Raw genomic sequence first — 10248 nt, forward strand, 5'->3', positions numbered from 1 at the left:
GAATGTTTATAAAATATTATAAAATGTAGTACTCTAAATGAGAACTATTTTGTATTAAATGCAAATAATTGGAATGCCCAGCCGTATTTTCATTTATGAATAAGAAGATCATTTTTTGAGAATATCACCAAAGATAGAAGACCCCAGCCTCCATCCCTGCACAAAGATCAACAATTAGATAGCTATATATGAAAAGAAATAGCTCCAGCAATGCTCAGGAGTCCAATTAAGAAGCTTCAGCAACACAGTGGAACCAAAAAACTGAGAATAATTGCACTAAAAGGAAAAGAAGAACAGCTTCATTTTGCCTGCATCATTTCTTTACCCAGGCCAGTACTGCTCAATGCCAAGAGGGAACTCCATTGCTCAAAAGAGTTCCCCAAGCCAGGAAAGTGAGAGTGGGGTGAGCAACAAACATCTGTAGCTTTTGGGGGCACTGCACAAAGAACTTGCTTCAACTTTCACTTCACCCAGAAACTGCAAAGCTGAGATATAATAAAGATGACTTGGAATAAGGAAGAAAAGAAGGGCAGGGTCAAATAGTATCAGCCACCAGCAGGAGTAACTGCAGTTCCCAATGGTCTCCTCTCACTGCCTAAGAAACCAAGGACCAGTATAGCCTTCGTGGAACTCTTGGAGATTTTAACACTGAGGTTGTCCCCAGTGAGATTTTGTGTTTGCAGACACTAGCCACCTCAGTTCCTCCTCACTCTCTCCCCTCACCTCATGCTGGAGCCCAGGATCCATACTGGCAACCAGCCCCAGCCTCTGTGGCTGCACAAGTGAAAGATGCCATTCTAGACCCCTGTGGCTGACCTACACTGCTGTGCTTGCATTGGGGAATAGCCTCTACAACTGTGCACTTCCTGTCATTTGCCTGGCTCCTGTTGCTGACCTTCACTGCTATGTGCATACCAGTGGCAAGACCTTGGAGCCAATATAGATCAATGGGACAGGATTGAAAGCACAGAGATAAACCCATGAACATGTGGTCACCTTATCTTTGATAAAGTAGGGAGGAATATACAATGGAGAAAATACAGCCTCTTCAATAAGTGGTGCTGGGACAGGGAGATCAGCTCAGTGCTTTGTGACCACCTAGAGGGGTAGGATAGGGAGGGTGGGAAGGAGGGAGATGCAAGAGGGAAGAGAGATGGGGACATATGTATATGTATAGCTGATTCATTTTGTTATAAAGCAGAAACTAACACACCATTGTAAAGCAATTATACTCCAATAAAGATGTTAAAAAAAAAAAGTGGTGCTTGGAAAACTGAACAGCTACATGTAAAAGAATGAAATTAGAACACTCCCTAACACCATACACAAAAATAAACTCAAAATGGATTAAAGACCCAAATGTAAGGCCAGACACTATAAAACTCTCAGAGGAAAACATAGGCAAAATACTCTATGGCATAAATCACAGCAATATCCTTTTTGACCCACCTCCTAGAGAAATGGAAATAAAAACAAAAATAAACAAATGGGACCTATGAAACTTAAAAGCTTTTGCACAGCAAAGGAAACCATAAACAAGACAAAAAGACAACCCTCAGAATGGGAGAAAATATTTGAAAATGAAGCAACTGACAAAGGATTAATCTCCAAAATTTACAAGCAGCTCATGCAACTGAATATCAAAAAAACAACCCAATCCAAAAATGGGCAGAAGACCTAAATAGACATCTCTCCAATGAAGATATACAGATTGCCAAGAAACACATGAAAGGATGCTCAACATCACTAATCATTAGAGAAATGCAAATCAAAACTACAATGAGGTATCACCTCACACCAGTTAGAATGGCCATCTTCCAAAAATCTACAAACAAAAAATGCTGGAGAGGGTGTGGAGAAAAGGGAACGCTCTTGCACTGTTGGTGGGAATGTAAATTGATAGAGCCACTATGGAGAACAGTATGGAGGTTCCTTAAAAAACTAAAAATAGAACTACCATACAACCTAGCAATCCCACTACTGGGCATATACTTTGAGAAAACAAAAATTCAAAATCATGTACCACAATGTTCATTGCAGCTCTATTTACAATAGCCAGGACATGGAAGCAACCTAAGTGTCCATCGACAGATCAACAGATAAAGAAGATGTGGCAGATACATATAATGGAATATTACTCAGCCATAAAAAGAAACGAAATTGAATTATCTGTAATGAGGTAGATGGACCTAGAGTCTGTGATACAGAGTGAAGTAAGTCAGAAAGAGAAAAAAAAATAACATATGCTAACACATATATATGGAATCTAAAAAGAAAAAAATGGCTATGAAGAACCTAGGGGCAGGAAGGGAATAAAGATGCAGACCTATTAGAGAATGGACTTGAGGACATGGGGAGGGGGAAGGGTAAGCTGGGACAAAGTGAGAGAGAGGCATGGACATATATACACTACCAAATGTAAAACTGATAGCTAGTGGGAAGCAGCCACATAGCACAGGGAGATCAGCTCAGCTCGGTGCTTTGTGACCACCTAGAAGGGAGGGATAGGGAGGGTGGGAGGGAGGGAGATGCAAGAGGGAAGAGATATGGGGACATATACGTATAGCTGATTCACTTTGTTATAAAGCAGAAACTAACACACCATTGTAAAGCAATTATACTCCAATAAAGATGTTAAAATAAGTAAATTAATTAATTAAAAAAAAAAAAAAGATGTCCTAAGATTCTCTTGCTTTTCACCCACCGGTATCTGTTTGTCAACTGTGGAATATCTATATAATGGAATGCTACTCAGCAATAAAAAGGAACAGACTACTGGCTCTTCTGCCCTGGCAGCCATTGAAGAGCAGCAGCCATAGCTCCCTGCTACCCCATGGCTGTGGGCCTCAACAAGGGCCACAAGGTGACCAAGAAGTGCGCAAGCCAAGGCACAGCCACTGACGTGGGCACCTCACCAAGCACACGAAGTTCGGCGGGACATGATCCGGGAGGTGTGTGGCTTCACCCTTATGCGCGGAGGGCCATGGAGGTGCTCAAGGTCTCCAAGGACAAGCGGGCCCTCAAGTTCACCAGGAAAAGGGTGGGGACACACATCCGTGCCAAGAGGAAGAGAGAGAAGCTGAGCAACGTCCTGGCCGCCATGAGGAACGCAGCAGCCAAGAAGGGGTGAGCCTTTCCCCGCTGTGCACAATAAAACTTTTTCAGAAAGAAAAAAAAGGAACAGACTACTGATAACAGTCTAAACAAATCTAAAAATCATTATGCTGAGTAAAATAAGCCAAGCAAACAATAGGACCCACGTATAATTCTATTTCTATCAAATTCTAGAAAATGCAAGCTAAAATGTAGTAATAAGTAATTCAGAGATTATCAGAGAGCTATGCAGGAATTGAAAAAAGCACAAGGAAACTTTGGGGGGATGATAGAAATGTATACGTATTGATCGTGGTGATAGTTTCACGTCTCTATATGAATGTCAAAATTGGTCAAATCATACAATTTAAACATGTCCAGTTTATTATACATCAATTAAAATTTAATAAAGTTATAATAAAATGAAGCCCAAAATAAACATTTTTCGAGAAAAAGTGTTGAAAAAAGGATTGTCAGTAAACCTGCACTGAAAGAAATGTTACTGAAAGTTATTCAATAAAATGAAAAGGACACACCGGATAGAAATTTGGATATACTAAAAGAAATGAACAGTGGCAGAAATGGTAAATACATGAGTAAATTTTTAAAAAATAAAAATAAAACAAATTTGGCTGTTTAAAGTCAAAACTATATCAATATATTGTCAGGTGTGTAACCAGTGTAGAAATTAGATGTATGTATGTATGTATCAAATAATCAATTCCATTGGTTACATTCAGAGTTGCCCTAAAATATGGAAGGGGGACTGTCCTCTGTACCTCAAATGAACTAGGCATTTCCCTGGGAATTGCTGGGGAGGGACCAATTTGTGAGCAGTCAGCTGAGGGAGTAAGTTCCTGTGTCCTGAAGGGGAATCCCATCAATGCACCACAGCATCCACTATAATAATATTCTTCTTATTATTTTTTTTTTTGATTGTCAATTCAGGGTTATTTTTAAGTAAATTTGTTTCATTGTTTTTACATACATTATCTATATCGTATTGATCAGAGAAAATCAGTGTTCACAAAAAGAAATGTATACCATCCCTTATAACATTCACAGTGCACAAACTATGACTTGAAATATAACCAGTTAGGAGACACTATATGCTATATAATTTATCACTATAAATATGTATTCTGAAGATTAGGTACATGAAATATGAAACAATATGAGGATTTACACATTGATATAGTAGAAAGTATGCGACGCTACAGTATAGCCTACAAACAATAATAAATCAGAACTTTTACTTATTGCTGAATATCGTTTTGTGTGTCACGTATAATTTCATAGGTAATTTTATAAAAATCCTCACCTCCCTGGCTCACAGCAACTTTTGAAACTCCCTTTGTTTTGCAAGCCTCCTCAAAGACTTAGAGGCAAGTGTAAGTATGTTTTACTGATTGATGTTTAGAAATCCTATGAAGTTTAGAATAAGATTTGCTAAGAAAGATACCTGGTTTAATTACGGAATAGGTACCACATATGAAAGCACTGGGAATGAAATATTGAATGTCTGTGTACTCTTGATAAGCACTTTCTTCATCTGTCAAATGAGGAAGGAAGGATCATGCTTTATATTTTGCTAATGGATTTTCTCTCTGTTAAAAACCCCAAAGCTTGAAGTAGAGAAAAACTGCCTCATATCCCCATTTCTCTGATATCCACATCCATTTCCCTGTTACTTTATTCTTAAATTATAGATTTGAAATGTAGCCACACTTATTTATGCTTTATGCTTGAGGTTACGTTGTGTGATTAAAGAACAAACTAGATGGGAAAACCAAGTATTTGTCCTTTCCCTTTATAAAGCTACTATAAAGTTTCAGGAAAACGGCAGAGTTTAAAATTGTCAGTTTTAATATTTATATGGTAGTTTTTTGAAGATCATATAACAAATCAAAAGCTAGTAAATAATATTAGAGGAATTCAGTGTGACATCTCTAGATAAGGTTATACTTTATGTATTCTTTTAATTATTTTAAACAGGTATATTTAAAAGGCATAAAGACATTTTTAAAATAATTTTTTTAGTAAAATGTCATTATATTCTGTCATTCAACAGACAACCAATGTTTCTTTTTCATTTTTTTCTAGAAATATGATCTTTATATATACCCATATTATCTATGTATCTATCTATCTGTCTGGGCATATTCTTTTCTCCCATTTAGCATTGACGAAGGCAAGCAAATGATTCCAAGACAATGAGACTCTGTTAGATATGGAAGTACATACCTACAGAAGAAGTATCTAAACCTTAGAAAGGACTAATTGCAGGCTTAGTGGTATGAGGCAACTGCTTTATTTTTATTAAAAATAATGTCAGAGTAATATATACCCAAGAGCTCGTGATCCAGATAAACAGACTCTCAATACACATTCCTCACCTCCAAGGCCATTCCTCTAAGGCAATTACCTTCAAATATTTCTAGTTTTATTCTTTTGATGTTTAAACTCTTAAGCTCTATGTAATGTCTATGGACAATATCTATTGACTCCATTAAAAAAAATTACTGCATTTAAATTATCACGACCTTCTGGTTGTTTCTCATTCCTAAGCTTGATAGCTGTATTATTATTCTAGTTGTTCTCTTATAAGGAAAATCTTGAATTCTTTTTCCTTTTTTATTTCTGTATGACTTTCAGGCATTTATCTCTTTAAGGTTTTTAACTTTATATAAACTGTGTGTGTATACATATATATAAATTTATTGAAAATATGGGACATATTATTTTTCATTGTAATTTTATAATAAATTATTCTTTAAAAAAAGCAAGTATCTCCAGAATTACATAAAAAGACTTTTCCTCCAAAGTCAGTTTTCAGAAATAACCATAAAATGCTTGTGTAACACTTCTAAATGTTTGATATGTGTACAAACACATGAATGTATGCATTATGATATGACTAATCAATGTTGTAGGGTTAGACTTTTAGCTTGTTTCTGCTGTTTTCCTGTTAAATTAACAAGAAACATCCTTTGAAACTACATATACTTTGCAAATATATTTTCAGGATAAAATTTTATGAGCAGATACGATTAGTCGAGTCATATATGTAATTTTAATTTTTACAGGTATTTTCAAATTGCCTGCTAAAATGGGTGCTTCTCTTTATAATGTCACAACTTACTCTCTCATGTCTTATAATCAATTATTTATCTCTTCATCTATATGATAATCATGTTTCCTTATAATTTTCTGTCTGAATGATCTACCCATTGGTGCAAGTTCCCTGCTATTATTTACTGCTGTCTATTTCTCCCTTTAGGTCTATATATGTGCTTTATATATTTAGATATTCCTATATCGAGTGCATAAATATTTAGAAATGTTATATCATCCTGTTGGACTGACCCTTTTATCATTATGTAACAACCATCTTTATTTCCTATTACAGTTTTGTTTTATGTTTTTAATTTTTTAAATAATTTTTATTGGAGTACAGTTGATTTACAATGTTGTGTAAGTTTCAGATGTACAGCAAAGTGAATCAGTTATACATATACATATATCCACTTTTTTTTTTACAGTCTTTCTTTTAAAGTGTATTTTGTCTAAGTATAGTTACTCCATTTTCCTCTTGGTTTCCATTTGCATGGAATATCTTTTTTCATCCTTTCACTTTCAGCCTGTGTGTGTCTTTACAGTTGAAGTGATTCTCTTGTAGGCAGCATATAGATAGGTCCTAGTTTTTTTTATCCATTCAGTCACTCTATGTCTTTTGATTGGAGAATGTAGTCCATTTACATTTAAAGTAATCATTGAAAAGTATTTACTTATTGCCATGTTGTTCATTATTTTCCAGCTGTTTTTAAAGTTCTCTCTTCCTTTCTTCTTCTTTTGCTCTCTTCATTGATATTTGATGAATTTCTTTAGTAGTATACTAAAGAAAAAGTGATATATATATTCAATATATAAGTGTATTTTAAGCTGATCATAACTAAAGTTTTATCCCATTCCAATGCTCAACATATTTGCTCATCACCCTCACATTCTATGTTTTCAATTTCAAATTTTATTGTACATTTTTATCTTATGTATTCCTTATTTAATTACTGTAATCATGTTATTTTACTACTTTTGGTTTTTAACCTTCAGATGAGCTTTATAAGTAATTAATCCACTACCTTTACTATATTTTACCTTTCCAGTGAGATTTATTCTTTGATATGTTTTCTTTTTACTAATTAGTGCCCTTTCTTTTCAGCTTTAAGAAGTCCCTTTAACATTTCTTGTAAGGACAGTTTAATGGTGATGAACTCCTTTGCTTTTGCTTATCTGGAAAACTCTTCATTTCCCTTTCAATTCTGAATGATAACTTTCCTGGGTAGAGTATTCTGGGCTGGTAGGTTTCGTATTTTTTTTGTTTGTTTTTTCTTCTCTCAACACTTTGACCAGCACAGTTGCCTTTAATATTTTCTCCTAGTCTTTAATTTTTGATATTTTAATTATAATGTGTCTTGGAATGGGTCTTTGAATTGTGAATTTTTATGACACATATTAAGATTTATTTTTATATTTAACAGCTACTCTTGTGCAATACATTTGTTACAAATATTTTCAAGTATGTTTTATGTTTCTTTGCCATGCAGATTTTTTAAAACTTTTGTTTTGATATTTTCAGTCTTTCTTCCTAATCATTGTTTTGTGTCATTTAAGAAATGTTTTGCAAATTATTTTGTTTTAATCATCTGGGTTCTTTCATACTAGTACAAGGTTTTTATTTATTTTATATATCAATTCCATCAGAATTTAAATATATTGTGTGCTTCCTTCTGGGATTATTTTCATACTTATATTCTCTAAATTGACTGCAGTGTTCTAAATGGTAGAATCTTTATGAAGAACCCCTCAAATGTTATTGGTTCTCTTTTATTTTATTTTTATCTACTTATCCTTTAGTGCTTCAGAGTTCATTGGGACTGTATTTTCCAGGGAAGGGTTTCTGTGAGATTTTCTTGTTTCTTATGAAGCAAATCTCTTTTGTTTATCTATCTTAAGTTTCTCTTCAACATGATTACTGTATTTCAACTTTCTTTTGTTAGCCTGTTGTTTCTTCCTTATACATATTTTCATTGTGAATCAAGTTTCCCTGCTATCTCTTATTATGAGTTTATTCAAATTCTTCTAATGACTTTGTTTTTTGTTTATGTTAACCAGTTTTGTTTTCTTGCATTCAAAGAACCCTAGCTGGTAGAGTTCTCCTAACTTTCACCAACTGCTGTTAAAATACTCCTATTAATCCTTAAGCTAGAAGTTTAGTTTGTATTTCCCTACCTATGAATGCATCCCCTAGGTCCACTGCTTTAACATACCTGTTTTAATGTGAGTTAGTGACTGGAGTGCGTGCTTGCAAGTTTTTGTTTCTAGAAATGATCACCAGAGTCCATTAGATTGGAAATTTAAGTTTAGTTGTGCTAATTGCCTTACATTATTAGTTAAGAAAATTTAAGTCTGTGGGTCCAATCACTTTCTCATGGGTCTTTCAGATAGAGTACATTTTAGCAGACCTAGCATTAAAAACTCACTTCTATGCCTCAAAACTCTTTCCTTCTAACTCTCATAGCCCAAGGTAGTATACAAGGGGAAAGAAGGAGAATCTTCTCTGAGCGTGAAGCAGTGTAGACACATTCATCTGCCCCCACCTATGACCCCCGTCTCACAATAGTTTCTACCAAGTTAGGTACTGGTAAATGCCCTTGTCTAAAAGTGGGGTAATCAGTGGCTTGGAAGAATGCTTCTTTGCTTTGGAAAAAGAACCAGTGCAGGGGAGACACAGTGTAGTTAATTAGGGACCACCAGGGGACCAATAGAAGACTAAATTTCTCTGTCCCCAGTTTTGTAATGTATAGTTTTTTCCCCCCAAGAGTCAAATGAACAAGTTAAGTCTTAAATTATCCTGCATATGCTCACAAAAAGGGTTATGTGCTAGGTGTATGAAACCCAAGAAACATTGTGCAAAACACAAACCAGGATCTGAAAGAAGACAATGAGAAAAGGCCTCATTAAATGTTCCCATACATTCAGACTAAACCTTGCAAGACACTAACAACCATAAATCCATGAAAAAGCCAGTGTTTGCGTGACTGTGTAACAGCTGGAGCTAGCAATGTCTGGATTCATTACTAATGTTGGAAGGAATTAATGGAGGAGACTAGATTATATTTGATTTTGAGGTATTTTTAAACAAATTCCGTTCACATCTATTTTCAGTATATTAGTTTATAATATTTACTCAATAAAGCCATTGTGTGTGGGGGGGTGGCAATTCTAAGAAAATCAGTTTTAACATCCTGAGCTGAAATTGAACCTTGGATAATCTTTAAATCAAACATGCTAATACTTAGCTATTTTCATCTCGTTTATGTATCATCACATGTGCATTGTATTACAATCCAGATCTCAAATGCATATTTCAGGGAAAAAATAAATAATACTACTTTTCTGTCTGAGGGAGCAGTTTATATCCCGCTAGAAGTTTGTTGTCTTGTATAACAATACTTGTCAAACATTGAAAATATATACCCCTACATAGTGCCTCCAGCTTTAGATGAGAATTGTTGTATGAACTGGAAACTACATAGCTCTATCCTGGAAAACTTTCCCTAGGTTTCTCTATTTGTGAGACAGTAAAAGTAAACACTTAATGTTTATTGAGCAGGATTTATGAAGCTGTCAGAGAACTGACACATGGCAATAAAATGTATTGTGTCTGGAGTCTAGATAATCTGCAGCTGAATGAATTACACTAATTCTGGTGCTTGCATATTCATGCTATGGAAATAGTTCTTGTAACAGATTTCTTCATTGTCTGCAGGTGTCACAGCATGGCTAGAAGTAGAGTTAATTGCACTCCAGGACGTGTAGGAAATCACACGTCCATAGAGTTGGCTTGTTTTCTGGAAGACTATTCATGATTTGTGTAAGGAAGCCAAAATACCCATAATTAAATTATCAAAACTGCAACACTTAACTTTTGAAAAGACATTCAAAATAGAGATATAAATTTCTCATTATTATGTTAATATCAAAATTTTTATCTAAATCTGCATTCCAATTAAAATGTACACTTATGTTCCAAATTTAATGTCATTTGATAAAATGAAAGTGTTGGTTATATCACTACAGTCAAGCTACTTGCAT

At 34.7% G+C, this 10248-nt stretch overlaps 1 pseudogene; it reads left to right on the forward strand.

The window, feature by feature from the left end:
* Positions 1-210: 210 nt before the first annotated feature.
* LOC113613135 (60S ribosomal protein L36 pseudogene) lies at positions 211-3130 on the forward strand (annotated as a pseudogene).
* The last annotated feature ends 7118 nt before the right edge of the window (positions 3131-10248 follow it).

The sequence above is a fragment of the Aethalodelphis obliquidens genome, unplaced genomic scaffold (genome assembly GCF_003676395.1).
Source record: "Aethalodelphis obliquidens isolate GAN/ISIS:26980383/991018 unplaced genomic scaffold, ASM367639v1 scaffold3, whole genome shotgun sequence".
Taxonomy (NCBI): Eukaryota; Metazoa; Chordata; class Mammalia; order Artiodactyla; family Delphinidae; genus Aethalodelphis; species Aethalodelphis obliquidens.